Source organism: Microcaecilia unicolor, chromosome 3 (genome assembly GCF_901765095.1).
Source record: "Microcaecilia unicolor chromosome 3, aMicUni1.1, whole genome shotgun sequence".
NCBI lineage: Eukaryota > Metazoa > Chordata > Amphibia > Gymnophiona > Siphonopidae > Microcaecilia > Microcaecilia unicolor.
Window position 1 is genome coordinate 183790169 of NC_044033.1, and position 15879 is coordinate 183806047.

General features: G+C 43.3%; 1 protein-coding gene across 1 annotated transcript in view; it reads right to left on the bottom strand.

Annotated features, from left to right (window-relative positions):
• Positions 1–15879, bottom strand: part of GDF11 (growth differentiation factor 11) — a 177359-nt gene that overhangs the window by 51875 nt on the left and 109605 nt on the right. The window lies entirely within an intron of this gene.

The window sequence follows — 15879 nt, forward strand, 5'->3', positions numbered from 1 at the left end:
CTTCCACACCAGAGGCACAGCTGCAGCAATCACCTTGCATCCAAACAGAGGCTTGACACACAGAGAAGTCAGCCCAGTGGGAGCCATCTTAGATACTGGCATAGAGGAGTCGGCGGCAGCCATCTTGGAAAAGGCATAGCCCACACAGGTGAGGTTCAGTAGGGCAATCAGCACACAGAGCCAGAGAGAAACTAAGACAGAGACAGACACAGAGACAAGCAGAAGCCAGCACAGCCACTGACTCCCAGAAACAGGGTAAGTCTGAGGGTGGTCACGGCCACAGACGTAACACTAACCTACAAATGTACTCGATCTGCAGCCCCTCCTTACCTATCAACCCTCATCTCCCCTTACGTTCCTACACGTAACCTCCGCTCTCAAGACAAATCCCTCCTTTCAGTACCCTTCTCCACCACCGCCAACTCCAGGCTCCGCCCTTTCTGCCTCGCCTCACCCCACGTGTGGAACAAACTCCCCGAGCCCATACGTCACGCCCCCTTCCTACCCATCTTCAAATCTTTGCTTAAAGCCCACCTCTTCAATGTCACCTTCGGCACCTAACCTCTACACCTCTACCCAGGAAATCTAGACTGCCCAACTTGACATTCTGTTCTTTAGATTGTAAACTCATTTGAGCAGGGACCGTCCTTCTTTGTTTATTTTGTACAGCGCTGTGTAACCCTAGTAGTGCTCTAGAAATGTTAAGTAGTAGTAGTAGATTCCGTTATCGGCGAAAACCAATGTCAGCCATCTCTAAGGGTGGCCCAAATGTTGAGATTTAGCCGGCGCCAACCGTATTATCGAAACGAAAGATGGCCGCCCATCTTTTTTCAATAGTACGGTCGGGTACGCCGCTTTACGGGGCCGTCATTATAGATGGCCGCCCTTATAGATGGGCGCCCCCGTTCAATTATGCCCCTCCATGTGAGAGAAATGCAATACTGTGCAAGTAAATTAAAATGTCACTTGCATTATAAAGGCTTATAACGTTCATAACTTTGTTTTAGATATCTGTGCTTCTTAGTACACCTGCTATACCTTGTTGGAAGTGAATTTTCTGCATGTGTATGTCCTTCACCCCCTTGATGAATGTCCACAGTATTGGACGATGACATTGTAAAACTGCATGCAGCCCGATATGCCACTTTTGTACGGTGCAGAGTCCTGGAATCGTTTGAGGATATGCACGCAGATAAGTGTTTGTTATCTCCATTGCAGTAAATGAGCAAACTTCTACTGAGAGTTTATTGGTCACATTTTATGAACAAGGTGGCATTTTCAGTTTGACACAAAAGAAGTAAGAAGAACACTGTAAGCATAAAAAAAACATATATATAAAAATTGACAAGGATGGCAGGGGGCTGTCTATGATTATAATTGTCACATTGATCAGGCATATCAAATTGTTGAAAATCTATTTGTCTTGGTGACTGTATGAGACTCCCCCTTATCATAATTATTTGGTGACCAGTTGATTGTAGTTCTACCATTCGGTTGGGGGTATACACATACATTTGTGGTACAGCATCACCAGTGTATCCTAAAAATAAGCAGTGGATTTTCCCCAAGTCCATTTTAATAATGGTCTATGGACTTTTCCTTTAGGAAGCCATCCAAACCTTTTTAAAACCCCGCTAAGCTAACTGCTTTTAATAAATTCTCTGGCAATGAATTCCAGAGTTTAATTACACGTTGAGTGAAGAAATAATTTCTCCGACTCGTTTTATATTTGCTACTTTGTAGCTTCATTGCATGCCCCCTAGTCCTAGTAGTTTTGGAAAGAGTGAACAAGAAATTCATGTCTACCCGTTCCACTCCACTCATTATTTTATATACCTCTATCATATCTCCCCTCAGCTGTCTTTCTCCAAGCTGAAGAGCCCTAGCCGCTTTAGCCTTTCCTCATAGGGAAATCTTCCCATCCCTTTTATCATTTTCGTTGCCCTTCTCTGTACCTTTTCTAATTCCACTCTTTTTCGAGATGCGGCACCCAGAATTGAACAATATTCGAGATGCGGTTGCACCATGGAGCGATACAAGGGCATTATAATGCCCTCATTTTTGTTTTCCATTCCTTTCCTAATAATACCTAACATTCTATTTGCTTTCTTTGCTGCCATCGCACACTGAGCAGAGGGTTTCAATGTATCATCAACGATGATGCCTAGATCCCTTTCCTGGTTGGCGACTCCTAATGTGGAATCTTGAATTACATAGCTATAATTTGGGTTCCTCTTTCCCATATGCATCACTTTGCACTTGCTCACATTAAACGTCATCTGCCATTTAGATGCCCCGTCTCTCAGTTTCATAAGGTCTTCTTGTAATTTTTTACATTCCTTTTGCAATTTAATAACTTTGAATAATAGTGGGATGCAAGAATGCATAAATAAAATAAAATAAGGCTCTCAGACTATAATAGAAGGAAAAAGAAGAAAACTGCTAGGTGCATGTTTGAAGTTGCTGCACTATCTCCTACCAAGGGATTGATTTCTTTTCTTCTTCTTTTTTTTTTTTTTGAGTTGTGGCTGATGTGATAATTAGCGAGGATGCTGCCATTTTCTGACTCATATGCTAGTGAGGAAGAATTGTTTAAAAGCCGGATTCTGAGTGCTATGACTGAACTCCAAACTTGATCCTGTGATCATTCTGTCTAAAATAGTTTGCTGCTACTTTAAGATTTGTTCTTCATGAGATCAAGAGGACTGTGGTTTCTCTCAGGAGTAATGTCTACAAATGGATTCATTTTTTTACTTTATATTTATTGAAATTTAATTATAATAACAAGCAATCAAAAACTTGCTACCGAAAAGAAGTTTAAGATAGAAAATATAATCAAGAAATGTCAAAGAACTATCAAAATCTCCAAAAATTTCCCCAGTCCTCAATTATGGGGAAGAATCAATCCAAAAAACCAACAAAAAAGATAATAAAGCAATAGACATGAGATCTAAACAAATAGCACAGAAATATTTTGAGAAACCAGGGTCCCAGCCACAGCATCATGAGAGGAAGCTGGAAGCAATCCACACTGGAGAGATTTAGAACAACAAAAGCTGTTAACTGTTGAGGATCATAAAAAATATAACAACGCCTCTAACTTCAACACAGCAGTTTTCAACAATAAAAATTGTTGCCTCCTTTTCTGCATATCTTTAGACACATCTGGAAATAACTGCACTTTAGCATTCATAAAGTTTGTATCCTTTGTATAAAAAAACATCCTGAGTAACCAGTCTCTGGTCGGAGTCTAGAACACATTATCAAAAGTGTAGCCACCACAGGATCCGAGTCAGATCTTTGAAGGAAACAAGTGGTCTACATTGTTCATCTCAAGGGAAAAGGCCCATTCTACGTCCTCTACACCCTCTTTCCTCTTCGCTCGTGGAAGATAATAAGTTCTGGATACCAAAGGAACAGAGACTACAGGCACTTTCAAAATTGTTGTCGCAAACATTTTATACATGTCCAAAGCTGATATTGCTGGCACTTTTGGAAAGTTTATAAATCTTAAGTTCTTCTATTTGAATTATCCAATGCCTCCAACTTACGATGACTTTTCTACAGGGCCGCTGAAAGACTGGGCTGGGCCCAGGGCAAGGCCACCCCCGGGGCCCCGCCCCTGAGGTCATCGCAGTGCCGCAATCCCCACCCTTCCCCCTCCGTCCACCACCGGGCCGGGCCCTCTGCATTGAAATCATCACAGCGCCTCACCTGTCACCTCGCTCTGCGACTGAAAGCGCAGCAGCAGCAGATCGGATTCGCCTCTCTTTGGGTCTTCCCTCCCTGTGTCCCGCCCTTGCGGAAGTTACATCAGACGAGGGCGGGACACAGGGAGGAAAGGCCCGAAGGGAGGCAAATCTGATCTGCTACTGCTGCCCTGGTGCTCCTCACATGCCAGGATACCAACTGGGCACCCTAGGGGGCACTGCAGTGGACTTCACAAATTGCTCCCAGGTGCATAGCTCCCTTACCTTGGGTACTGAGCCCCCTAAACCCCCCCCTAAAACCCATTCCCCACAACTGTACACCACTACCATAGTCCTTATGGATGAAGGGGGGCACCTATATGTGGGTACAGTGGGTTTTGGAGGGCTCACATTTACTATCACAAGAGTAGCAGGTGGGGGGGGGGGGATGGGCCTGGGTCCGCCTGCCTGAAGTGCACTGCACCCACTAAAAACTGCTCCAGGGACCTGGGTATGACATTTGAGGCTGGCATAGAGGCTGTAAAAAATGTTTTTTAATTTTTCTTTTGGGTGGGAGGGGGTTGGTGACCACTGGGGGAGTAAGGGAAGGTCATCCCCGATTCCCTCCGGTGGTCATCTGGTCAGTTCGGGCACCTTTTCGAGGCTTGGTCGTGAAAAAAAAGGGACCAAGTAAAGCCGACCAAATGCTCGTGAAGGACACCCTTCTTTTTTCCATTATCGGCCGAGGACGCTCATCTCTTAACCACACCCCCGTCCCGCCTTTGGTACACTGCTGACATAACCCCATGAACTTTGGTCGTCCCCGTGACGGAAAGCAGTTGAGGGCGCAAAAAAAACGGCTTTCGATTATGCTGATTTGGGTGACCTCGGGAAGGACGCCTATCTCCCGATTTGTGTTGGAAGATGGGCATCCTTCCCTTTCGAAAATAAGCCAGTTGGTACCAACCAGGGGCGTATCTGGAATCCGGCGGTAGGGGGGGCCACAGCCAGAGAGGGGGGGCACATTTTTGCCTCCCCCCCCCGCCGCCGCCTCTCTCCACCCCCTCCCCGCCGTCAACCCTCCCCCGCTGCTTACTTTTGCTGGCGCCGAGGTCCGACCCGCAATCTCCGTTTTTCGTCTTCCTCCGTGGCCATGCTTCCAGGAAGTAACGCTGCAGTGCTGATTCGTTGAATCCAGTTCGACGTCTGACGTCAGACGCCGAACTGGATTCAACGAATCAGCACTGCAGCATTACTTCCTGGAAGCATGGCCACGGAGGAAGACGAAAAACGGAGATTGCGGGTCGGACCTCGGCGCCAGCAAAAGTAAGCAGCGGGGGAGGGTTGACGGCGGGGAGGGGGGCCAGGGCGAAATCTGCGGGGGCCCAGGCCCCTGTGGCCCCACGCAGATACGCCCCTGGTACCAACATATCTATTATTATTCTCGTTTACCACAATGTCTGGTTTTCTTGTATCAAGCTTTTTATTTGTGAGAATAGAAATTAGGGCTGCTTTTCTGAAGTAGGCTGTGAAAACTGTAAGGCTGTTTATAGCTAATCTGCATGCTGTCTTGGATTCTTTAGGGGGTCTTTTACTAAAGGTTAGATCAAGTTATCTACAGCAGGTCCCATTTTATTCCTATGGGCCCTGCTACAGATAAATTGAGCTAATCTTTAGTAAAAGACCCACTTAATTTGTCATTTTTCAATTTGTATTTTGTATTTCTTATCTTTTAATTACTTTTTATTTAAAAAAAATTTTAGGGCTGCATTTTGATTAAAGTTTGCAATCGTCATTAATCACATGATTATTTACAATTGCACATTTTAATCGTGCAGGACATCAGAAACAGAAGGAAGCCTTTTGCGAGGAGGACCTCGGCTGGCGGGGGGGGTTGGGGTCCCCCGCCAGCAAAGGTAGGTGATGGCGGGTTGGCGGTGGGAGGGGGGGTCGAGCGGGTCATCGGCAGGGGGGGGGGCCAGGGCCAAATCTACGGGGGCCCAGGCCCCCCAGGCCCCACGTAGCTACTCCACTGGTAAAAGGGCCCCTAAAATAATGTGAAATACATCTTCTATGACTCAAATTCCTAAATTGTATTTAATAGATGTTTTGTGTGGACTACTACATATTGGCAGTGTGCAGTGATTGAAGATGATGCGGTCTGGGTTTCACTGTATAGCACATTATTTCTGAGCACACATCACATATATTTTTGATATATTTATTTTTATTTTATTTTTATATATAAGGTGTATTATTTGGGCTTTTGGTCCTGGTTTAAGATGTATGGTTCAGTAACATTTCTATAATATACCCAGCTATATAGGTCTTTTGGTTATAGGATTTAATGCTGGGATTTAGATTAAATGTTACATATAATCTCCTGATCTATTTTGCATTTATGCTTGATGTGTCAGAAGTGACCAATATCGGCCACTACCAGGATGACAGCCAGCTAAAGGTGTGGTACAAGAAAATCCGTATCTACACACAAGAAAAAAATGTCACCCTCTATCCCTACATCTTTTAATCTTTTCCCCCACCACAAACAACTTAGAAGACCCAGACAGGCATGTTCTTTACACAAGGAATCTCACCCACTAAAGAAATTTTGTGAGTTTAGAGAATGTGAAGACTTGCTCATAAGAACATAAGAATTGCCATACAGGATCAGACCAAACCCTGTATCCTGTTGTGACCAATCCAGGTTATAGCTTTAAGTACCTGGCAGGATCTCAAAAAGTAGATAGATTCCATTTTGCTTACTCCCGGGGATAAGTACTGGCTTTCCCCTAGTCTACTTTAATAACAGTTCATGGACTTTTCCTCCAGGAACATGTCTCAATCTTTTTAAAACCTAGATGACATCAGAATCCAAGATGACATCAGAATTGACTGTGTGAATAGGAGTTCTTTATTGCTTGCCTCAGTACTTTTTCTCTATGAACCCTGATAATTGGAATCTGGTTGGCAGCTTCTTATTATCTCTTTTGCACAATCCATGCCTTTTTTGGGCATTTTGGCAGTTCTGAAGCTAAGAATGGGCTCCAGCCCGGGTGATTTGCTATGCTTTAGTTTAAGAATTCAAAAATATTGGAAGGTAAAACACTAGTATACTAATGAAATTAGAAAGAATGTTTACCACAAGCCAATTGGACCATGGATATATTCCTTTCAATGAAATATAAATTTAAGCTTCAATTATCCAGGATGAGATTACATATTATCAAACGCCCCTCATTGGGCATCTCATAAGTACATAAGTACATAAGTATTGCCATTTTGGGACAGACCAAAGGTCCATCAAGCCTAGCATCCTGTTTCCAACAGTGGCCAATCCAGATCACAAATACCAGGAAAGATCCCAAAAAAGTACAAAACATTTTATACTGCTTATCCCAGAAATAGTGGATTTTCCCCAAGTCTAATTTAATAATAGTCTATGGACTTTTCCTTTAGGAAGCCATCCAAACCTTTTTTAAACCCCACTAAACTAACCGCCTTTATCACATTCTCCGGCAACAAATTCCAGAGTTTAATTACATGTTGAGTGAAGAAAACTTTCCTCCATTCGTTTTACATTTACTACTTTGTAGCTTCATTGCATGCCCCTAGTCCTAGTATTTTTGGAAAGCGTAAACAGACGTTTCACGTCTAGCTGTTCTACTCCACTCATTATTTTATAGACCTCTATCATATCTCGTCTCAGCCGACTTTTCTACAAGCTAAAGAGCCCCAGCCGCTTTAGCCTTTCCTCATAGGGAAGTAGTCCCATCCCCTTTATTATTTTCGTCGCCTTTCTCTACACCTTTTCTAATTCCACTATATCTTTTTTGAGATGCGGCGACCAGAATTGAACACAATATTCGAGGTGCGGTCGCACCATGGAGCAATACAAAGGCATTATAACGTCCTCATTTTTGTTTTCCATTCCTTTCCTAATAATACCTAACATTCTATTTGCTTTCTTAGCCACCTCAGCACAATGAGCAGAAGGTTTCAACATATCATCAACGACGACGACACCTAGATCCCTTTCTAGGTCGGTGACTCCTAACGTGGAACCTTGCATGACGTAGCTATAATTCGGGTTCCTCTTTCCCACATGCATCACTTTGCACTTGCTCACTTTAAACGTCATCTGCCATTTAGACGCCCAGTGTTGTAAGGTCCTCTTGTAATTTTTCACAATCCTCCCGCGATTTAATGACCTTGAATAACTTTGTGTCATCAGCAAATTTAATTGCCTCACTAGTTACTCCCATCTCTAGGTCATTTATAAATATGTTAAAAAGCAGCGGTCCTAGCACAGACCCCTGGGGAATCCCACTAACTACTCTTTTCCATTGAGAATACTGACCATTTAACCCTACTCTCTGTTTTCTATCGTTTAACCAGTTTTTAATCCACAATAGGACAGTACCTCCTATCCCATGATAGGAGGTACTGGGGAAAACACAAAGGAATCTTGTTTAGAAGAAATGGTTCCACGGAATCTTAGCGGAGATTGGGTGGTGACACCGGTAATTGGGAAACAAAATGGGAGCTGGGCAGACTTCTACAGTCTATGCCCTGATTGTGACTGAATAGATAGGGATGGGCTGGAGTGTAAATTTTAAGGGGCTTCGACGTTAGCTTCTGAACTTAGTACAAGAACAGTGCTGGGCAGACTTCTACGGTCTGTGCCCTGAGAAAGGCAAGGACAAATCAAACTCAGGTATACATATAAAGTATCACATACCATGTAAATGAGTTTATCTTGTTGGGCAGACTGGATGGACCGTACAGGTCTTTATCTGCCGTCATTATAAAAGTCTGTACCATTTTGCCTGGCACCGACGTCAGACTCACCGGTCTATAATTTCTCGGATCTCCTCTCCAATCTTCCTGTACCATGCTCAATTTTAAGGATAAGTTACATATTACTAACAGTAGCTCTGCAAGCTAATTTTTCAGTTCTATCAGTACTCTGGGATGAATACCATCTAGTCCTGGAGATTTGCTATTCTTCAATTTGTAGAACTGCCCCATTACATCCTCCGCGTTTATAGAGAATTCATTCAGTTTCTCCAACTCATCAGCTTTGAGTACCATTTCTGGCACTGGTATCTCTCTCAAATCTTCCTCGGTGAAGACCGAAGCAAAGAATTCATTTAATCTCTCCACTATGGCTTTGTCTTCCCTGATCACCCCTTTTACCCCTCGGTCATCTAGCGGTCCAACTGATTCTTTTGCCGGCTTCCTGCTTTTAATATACCTTTAAAATTTTTTTACTATCAGGCTTATTTTCGAAAGAGAAGGGCGCCCATCTTTTGACACAAATCGGGAGATGGGCGTCCTTCTCCCAGGGTCGCCCAAATCGGCATAATCGAAAGCTGATTTTGGGCGTCCTCAACTGCTTTCCGTCTCAGGGACGACAAAAGTTCCCGGGGGCATGTCGGAAGCATAGCAAAGGCGGGACTGGGGCGTGCTTAAGACATGGGTGTCCTCAGCCGATAATGGAAAAAAGAAGGGCGTCCCTGACAAGCACTTGCTGACTTTACTTGGTCAATTTTTTCTTGCGACCAAGATTCAAAAATGGTGCCCGAACTGACCAGATGACCTCCGGAGGGAATCGGGGATGACCTCCCCTTACTCCCCCAGTGGTCACTAACCCCTACCACCCTCAAAAAAAATTTTTTTAAATATTTTTTGCCAGCCTCAAATGTCATACCCAGCTCCCTGACAGCAGTATGTAGGTCCCTGGAGCAGTTTTAGTGGGTGCAGTGCACTTCAGGCAAGCAGACCCAGGCCCATCCCCCCCTACCAGTCACACTTGTGGTGGTAAATGTGAGCCCTTCAAAACCCACCAGAAACCCACTGTACCCACATGTAGGTGCCCCCCTTCATCCCATTGGTCTATAGTAGTGATGTACAGTTGTGGGTAGTGGGTTTTGGGGGGCTCAGCACACAAGGTAAGGGAGATATGCACCTGGGAGCAATTTCTGAAGTCCACTGCAGTGCCCCCTAGGGTGACCGGTTGGTGTCCTGGCATGTCAGGGGGACCAGTGCACTACAAATGCTGGCTCCTCCCATGACCAAATGGCTTGGATTTGGTCGTTTCTGAGATGGGCGTCCTCGGTTTCCATTATTGCTGAAAACTAGGGATGACCATCTCTAAGGACGACCATCTCTAAGGTCGACCTAAATGCTGAGATTTGGGCGTCCCCAATCGTATTATCAAAACGAAAGATGGACGCCCATCTTGTTTCATCTTGTTTCGATAATATGGGTTTCCCCGCCCCTTCGCAAGGACGTCCTGCGAGGAAGCCCTCAGGAAAACTTGGGCGCCCTGTTTGATTATGCCCCTCCACATGTTTTTGCCTCCAATGCTATCTTTTTTCAAAGTCCCTCTTAGCCTTCCTTATCAGTGCTTTGCATTTGACTTGCCAGTCCTTATGCTGTTTCTTATTATTTTCAGTCGGTTCCTTCTTCCATTTTCTGAAGGATTTTCTTTGAGCTCTAATAGCTTCCTTCACCTCACTTTTTAACCAATGCCGGCTGTCGTTTGGTCTCTTTAGTTTGCCATTTTGCTTTTTGCTATTCTTTAATTTGTCATTCTGCCCTATTACATCTTCCTGGTTCCCTGAGATTTCTGTCCCTCTCCGAATTGTCATCAGTTTCTCATAAACGTGTCTGTCTGCTATAGTCTTGCTCTCCTGAATACCTCTTTACCCTTCAATCATCTAATGGTGCAAATGACTCCCTCATAGGCTTCTTATTTCAAATGTAGCTGATTAAATTTTTATTATGAGAGTTAGCTTCTGTGGCAAGCTTCTTTTCAAACTCTCTTTTTGTCTGCCTTATCAATGCTTTGCAGATAACCTAACAGTGCTTATGCTGTTTCCTACTTTCTTAATTTGGATCTATTTCTATTTTTTGAAATATGGGACCAAATTCTATAAACGGTCCCTTAAAAATTGTTGCTGAAAAACCATGCACTTAGCATGATTCTATAAACTAAGCCTAAAGTTAAGTGTAGTTTATAGAATATGCTTAGCAGCCGCTCTTACTACTAAAATTTAGGCGCACCCCTTTAGGCCACCTAAAACTAGGCCTAAATACATGAGCCTAACTTAGGCACAGATCAGGTGTATTCTATAATAGTGCACATAGTTTTTTGAAATGCCTATGACCCACCTATGGCCATGCCCCCTTTTCGGCTGCGCGCATTAGAATTTACATGTACCACATTATAGAATATTCCTAGAAAGTTGTGCACATAAATCCTTAACAATTTACAAACTAGTTTTATGTTGCCTTTTCCTCCTGCCTGTGAATGGAACAGGCAGGGCTGCTGGGGGCAAAATTCCCTAGGCCCGGCCTCCAAGGGGGGGCTCAGGACCAGCACTGGCAAGCTTCTTCTTGATGTCTGCTTCCAGGTCTGTCCTCTCCTGCTCCTGTGTGATGCACAGGACCCAGATGATTGCAATAGCATGATATCACATTAATGCAATCATCTGGATCCTGACCCTTGGCACGGACAGGAGCAGGCACACAGGAAGTGGCTTGCCAGTGCCAGGCCCGGACCCCACCTTGGAGGCAAACACAGAAGGGTAAAGGGGTGGTGCGGCTTGCGGTAGTCTGGTTCTGGCCTGGGCCCGGCTATGTCTCTCAGCGGCCCTGGGAACAGGACCTCTGACCTAATAGTTTAATGATATTTTCTTTCACCTGCAACCTCTGTGTGGCTGTGTCTTACCTGTGCTCTGGGCCCACCCTTGTTTACATTACCACACCTCCCTTCTGAAAATTAAATGCTAGCACAGTAGATTTCATTAGTGCCCTCCCTCCAGTTAGTAAATCAAATCTGGTCACTGTGGAGTCATTTCTATAACTGGGTGCCTCCATTTAAGAGCCCGAAGGGTATACAGTAGGAGCCCAAATATATTTCAGACCACTATTCAGAAAGGACCTAGACGTTTGATGACAGGTGCAGTCCAGGGTAAATCTAGACGGAAGCCTTAAGTTATGTGATCCTGGATAACTTGTTCAAAAAGGCATACCCTATCGACCCAACTTAAGTGCCTAAACCTTGCAACACAATGAAACCAAAGCTTGCAATAGACTCTGCACAGCTCTTCCTCTCTACGATTCCCCAATGTGTCTATAACACATGAACCTTATTCGACCACAACAACTCTTTGTATTTGTTTCTCTACCGGAGATGGCGAACGCCTCTACGGTACAATGTAAGCCGCATTGAGCCTGCAAATAGGTAGGAAAATCTGGGATACAAATGTAATAAATAAATAAATAAATAAATAGAGGAAAGTAGATGACTACTTTCCTTTATAGCATATGAGCCTAATTGGCTGTTAATGTGCCTAACCTTTAGGTGGTTGTATTTCTGCCAGCCTTAGAACTGTTGTAAGCAGGGGCGTAGCCAGACGTCGGCAGGAGGGGGGGTCCAGAGCCCGAGGTGAGGGGGCACATTTTAGCCCCCCCGGGCGGCGCCGACCCCCCCCCCCCCGCCACCAACTTTGACATCCCCCCCCCGCCGATGACCCTCTCGACCCGCCCCCTCCCGCTGCCAACACTCCCCCGCTGCCGCTGTTGCTTACCTTTGCTGGCGGGGGCATATGTGCAGGATGTCAGACTCAGAAACAGATCGAAGCCTTGCGCCGGAAGAAGAGGACCTCGGCTGGCGGGGGTTGGGGTCCCCCGCCAGCAAAGGTAGGTGATGGCGGGTTGGCGGTGGGAGGGGGGGTCGAGAGGGTCATTGGCAGGGGGGTCCAGGGCCAAATCTACGGGGGCCCAGGCCCCCGTGGCCCCACGTAGCTACGCCACTGGTTGTAAGGGTGAGCAACTAAGTGCGACACATAAGCGTGTAACTTACCCCCCCCCCCCTTGCAAATACATGCTATGTAAGTTAAGCAGGGACTTGTGGAATAGCACTTAGGCACCATGCTAGCATCTATGCACATAAATGCCAGTATTCTATACATTTACCCTTGTAACACACATGCAAATGTGAGCACATAGGTTTTAGAATTGCCCTGTTTATGATTACTTTTGCCAAGTGGCCCCCATACCATTCCCTCTTGCACCAAATACTGTATTCTACTGATGGCTTGGTCTAAAATAGATCCCCCTGACATCAGTTCCTGAACCAGCTGCTCCATGACACAGTCATTTATTTCATTTAAAAATTTTACCTCTCTAGCATGTCCTGATGTGATATTTACCTAGTCAGTATTGGTATAATTGAATGAGGTTAGCATTTTATTTTCTACCTGTTCTTTCTGGCTAAGCAGATGGTAGCACATCCCCACTGCTAATCTTTTCCCTTTATCACATGGAATTTCTATTTCATGGTACATTTTATATTTTGCAGAACTTGAATTCTTTTTTTTTTATTTGTATTTTTTTTTTATCTTTATTTTTATTATTCCTTTTTACATACTACAAAGTAATAAATGCAATATACCAATTTTACGTGCTCAGATGTAAATCCAAACTCGTTGTAATAGATTATCCAGCCTAACCTATTATAACCATCAACTATGAGGAGAGTAATGGGCCCTAATTGCCACGACCAAAAATCAGCCATCTCAGTGAAAAGTACCGTTAGAAAGAATGCATCATTTACATTACATTGCAGTTAAGTCTTAGGCCACAAATACCCAAATTAGTTCAGTGAGGCTTACAGACAAAGAAATAGGGCAAACCCTAGAGCATACATAATATATAAATAACCAAGCTATTAGCAGCTATTAAGATCAAGCCATTAAACTCATCACGTACGTTTTTTGACTTAGGAAAAACCAGTCCTAAACCTTATATAAGATCAAAGCCATAATTGACATAGTTCAGCATAAAGCAAAGTTTTTTTATATGACCAAGTTTTTGAAAAATCATATAGTTAGACTCATGGGACTAGATTCTATATGTGGTGCCTGACAAATCGGTGCTGAAAATTTTTCCACCTAGGCATATTCTGTAAACCAAGCCTAGATTTAGGCGTGGTTTATAGAATATGCCTAGCCGGTTTATAGAATATGCCTCGTGGCCAGGCCTGCACCTAATTCTAGGCACATCCATTTATGCCAGGTAAAACTTGGTGTAAATACCCGTGCCAAAGTTAGGTGTGGAACAGGTGTATTCTATAACCTTGTGTGACGATTTGCAGAATATGAATGCTCTGCCCATTCCATGCCTATGGCCATGCCCCCTTTTTGACAGCACGCATTAGAATTTACATGCACCACTTTACAGAATACACCTAGCAAGTTGTGTGCGTAAATTCTAATAAATTCCAGTGTCAATAATTGCTTGATAAGTGGCAATTATCAGTGCTAATTGGCTTGTTAAGTAATTAAATTGCACAAAGAAATCCAGAATATGACCAGATCTGCACTCACAATGTCAGTCGCGCTCAGTGCATTTTTTTCTAGCGAAAAAGGTGCCGGTACTCAAATGCAAGGCCACAGTTCTGGGGTGGGGTGATCACTGAGGGGACCCTCTTCATAATAGCCAGGCCCCTGCAAACAATCACAGAATCTATGACAAGGTAGAATTGGTGTGTAGAGCCTGAGATCATTCATTAAAACTTGGGGACCATGGGTCAATTTTAGTAGACAATGAAAAAGGTGCCGGTACTCAGTACCCCCAAGTACCCCTTCAAAAAAAGCCCTGGTCGCTATACAGAATCTAGGGGATAATATATATTCTCTGATAGCATATTCCATCTTTATGCCCCTTGATATGGAACAGTTAAAGAGAATTCTGTCTTATAAATTATGCATTGAGGTGAAGGAAGCTGGAGTATCAAATAATGTTTGGCATTGATAATGCAATTCTTGCTAAGTATGGAAATTAAATTCACCATATACTGTGGTGCTTGGCCATATAAAATTAAGAAGACCAAACAGACATACTTCGTATTGTTAGTTGAATACTTTTACTGCTGTAATTGCCTGTTGCTCATGTTTGATATATTCTTACTGTGCACTGCCTTGAGTGAATTCCTTCAAAAAGGCGGTAAATAAATCCTAATAAATAAATAACTTAAAAATTGACCGTACCTCCATCAGAAGTCAGTGGAGTTTACAAAGCAATGGCCTGGCACTTTCAAATTTAGTAGTTTTACACATCAGTTGTGCTGCTGTGTTCTGTAATGTCTGTAGTCAACGTCAGATAAATGTGTGAATCCAACAAATATAATGTTGCCATTATAAGTGTCTGTATTATAAATTGAAATACACTGGATTCAGAAAATGCCTTAACTTCCACAATAATTTAAGCACCTTTGTTGTTAATAGCTGTACAAGGGATTTAAAATTTAATGAGCTATCTAATGCTATCCCCAAGATTTTCAATTATGATTCCAGCTTATAACTTACACCATTAAGTACAAAACCACTAATTGAACACATCCAGCGAGGGTAACTTATAAGTTAGAAATTTTGTCTTATCAGTGTTCAACTTTAATTTAGATGTCATAGCCCAGGACTCTAAACATTGTAATCCCTGCCTAATTTTATTTATTTTTATTTATTTGTTGCATTTGTATCCCACATTTTCCCACCTATTTGCAGGCTCAATGTGGCTTACATTATGCCGTAATGGCAATCGCCATTCCGGAATGAGAAATACAGAGTGATATTACTTTTAAAGTACAGAGATAAAATAGGTCATAAGAAGTAAATATACAGTTCAATTCAGGCATTGAAGATCAAGGGTAAATGTAGAACATTCAACAGTAATAATGTGAATAAGTAAACAAATAAAAAGAGTTCAATGTTAACTTGTTTAGGTAAGGTTTTGATGTCTGGTCATTTAAGAGGGATCCTTTAGGTAAGTCTCTTTGAACAAGCGAGTCTTTAGTCATTTACGAAAGTCTGTCAAAACATGCATAGTTTTTGTGGCAGTTGGTAAAGCATTCCACAATTTTGTGCTGATATAAGAGAAGCCAGATGCATAAATTGATTTATATTTAAGTCCTTTGCAGCTGGGGTATTGGAGGTTCAAGAAAGTGCGTGATGATTTTTTTTAGGTATAATATCTTGGATCTCACCATCAAATTAAATATAAATAGTTATATCATCCGCCTAAGTGAAAGGGTGAGCTCCATTGCCTCCAATTTTGGGCCTGAAAGGCCCATTAGAATATTAAAAAGAATTGGAGACATTGGGGAGCCCTGGGGCACTCC